This window comes from Asparagus officinalis, chromosome 1 (assembly GCF_001876935.1).
Source record: "Asparagus officinalis chromosome 1, Aspof.V1, whole genome shotgun sequence".
NCBI classification, from domain to species: domain Eukaryota; kingdom Viridiplantae; phylum Streptophyta; class Magnoliopsida; order Asparagales; family Asparagaceae; genus Asparagus; species Asparagus officinalis.
Window position 1 is genome coordinate 42692245 of NC_033794.1, and position 2650 is coordinate 42694894.

Below are 2650 nucleotides of genomic sequence, written 5' to 3' on the forward strand. Positions count from 1 at the left end.
TCGGGAGATAGAATATAGAAAATTCTTCCCACCATATTCGTTCGCTCTTTGCCCCAAGAGAAGCACACCCTTTTCTAAATCCACAAATTTTGTGCCTCACAGGTACTAGGAAGTTTATCCCGAATCCTAGAGCAGGGATAAGTCTGGCGCCTACACACGGCGATGCCGGTTTTAACGTATGTTTTCCGTAGAAAAAGACACCAGAGTTCGATTCTGGGGGTATTTATCCTGAAACCCTAAGCAAGGATAAGTCCCTGTGCCTAACCCGCCTGCCGGTTAGTTCCTTAACCGTTGAAGAGAACATCCGTCCACCGATATCCTCAACATTGTGGCAGGTTGTTTGTAAATAACACGCAAAATCCATGCTTAGCCACCATGGGGAAATTCGTCATCCTGATCCGTAAGAAAGGATATTAGCCGACGCTAGACAGCGATCGCCTTTCGTTTGTCTTTTACGACTTGAAAATACGACACACAGAGTGCGTTTTCTGGGTATCTCGATCCCGAAGCCTAATGTCAGGATGAATTCAACGTCTAAACACGTTGCCTGTGAGGGTAGCCCTTACTTCCCGTAACAATGGCGAAGCCTATGTATTCAACATCATCAGCACAAAGTCTCCAGAGAATCTCACTCTCTTAGCACAACGTTTATTGGCGGAACGGATTTTTGTCAATCCGCACTGTGCTTACGCCCAGTACTCAAACGGTTAGTCGGTAGGGGCTATCAAACCCGATTGAAGGCTTGGGGTTTAGCCAAAAAACCCCAAAGTCCGATCGCCTAACACCTGGCGTCGCCGGGTACGTCTATTCCGTGAGAATATAAGACGAATCCTACTGTATTCAATATCCGTAGCAACTAACAAGGTTAACTCTTTTGCTTAACGTCACACTGCGGGAACGGACCTTGAACAATCCGCAATGCTAGCCCGACTCAACGGTAGTGGTAAACGGCTCATCAAACCCGTTAAATGGCTGAGGTTTGCCAAAATCCTATAAATACTGAGAGTCACTGACGCATCAGCTCCTTAGTCCTGGTCTCGTGACTTGAGCAATCCAACGACGTTTCGAAACCTAAGGTTCAACGCCGACCAACGCGTAACCCTAGGTCAACGCAGTCACGCGTTGCGAGCAAAAATTCAACGCTACGACGTTCGACAACCTAGGGTTAAACGGCGATCAACAGTGCGTCACCCTGGGTCAACGCCAATCAATGCGTTTGCAACGAAAGAATCACTAATCCGAAAAGGTATCGAGTATAAACTGCTTCTTAAATACTCCGAAACAGTATACGAGTATTAACACTGCTTCTTACCTCCTTAAAAGTGTATATGAGTATAAAACTATATCTATTTTTGGTTTGGAGAAGTTTCTGGTGAGGAGTATTTTTTACTAAAAAATAATTCTTAAGGATATCACTCAAGAGATCACACAACCGGCCGGACAAACGCGTTGCACATATAAAACTTCGCGACGCCTAGCAGCAATCGATGGTCGAATTCTACGCTGATAGAGCAAAAATTCAGGAATCCGACTTCAAAGTTCAAATTTTCGATCGAAACGGTCAGGGTACAATTAAATCAGCACCGGAACCTTAGCAGACTTTCGACAGGCAAGCACCGAAAAGCCTGGAGAACCTTGCAACAGAACTCAAGAACGGAAATCATGTCCAAAGTCTCATTATACGACTGGAGGTGGGAGACAATCATATCCAAAGTATCTCCAGACTCTTCTATAAAATAACGAGTCTGAAATACTTTGGAGGGGTATCCTGTAGCATATAAGAAATTCTTATAGGTCCTTAGCTCAGCTCAGTACAAACCGACAACCAACGGGTGACGAGATCGCGAATCGCATCAAGCGTACGGAATGATTTCCCCATACACGGCGGGATCAAGCAGAGTGTCGAAGAGTCCCAACGAGTCTCCAACAAAAAGGCATACTCGGACCGACATGACGATCGAATCAAGATCAGGTTTCGGACTCACAATCGAGAAGCGGATCTATACTGCCTAATCGGGGGTAGAATCCGATTTACTGTCAAATCAGATCAGCAAATCCTGAATCCGAACTATACTGCAGAACCGGAAAACGGCACAAAGAGGCAAAACGGACGCAAACAACGCAGAGTCGGCTCACCGAGCCATCCAAGGAGGCTCTGGCCGAGCCACCCAAGCTGTGGCTCGGCCCGGAATACTACCTAGGTGGCTCGTTAGCCGATGCCAACCTTTGAGTAGGGTCACCGATGCCACCTTGTGGTGGCTTGCGGCGCGCCCACCAAAGGTGGCTCTCGGCCACCACCTGCGAGCCATCTATGATGTGTGCGCTCGGCACCACCGGAACGCACCACAGATGGTGGGCTCGGTGGCCGGCCACAATATGTAGGTGGCTTCGCAGGCCACCTTGGTGCTCGGCGGCCACCTTGGTGAGCTCGCCATCCCCGACGAAGGCACCATATGGAGGTGGCTGGTCGGATGGCCGAGACCACAACGGTGAGCCGAAGGGACTGAGCCACCTATTGGTGGCTGCTGGTGGCCGCCGAGAACCCACTGTGGTCCGGCCACACTGTGCCCATATTGGGGGTTGCGCTCAAGACGTGAGGGTAGCCTAGTATAGTAGCCACCCCTGTTTATTTGAGAGGGTTGGAAAATTT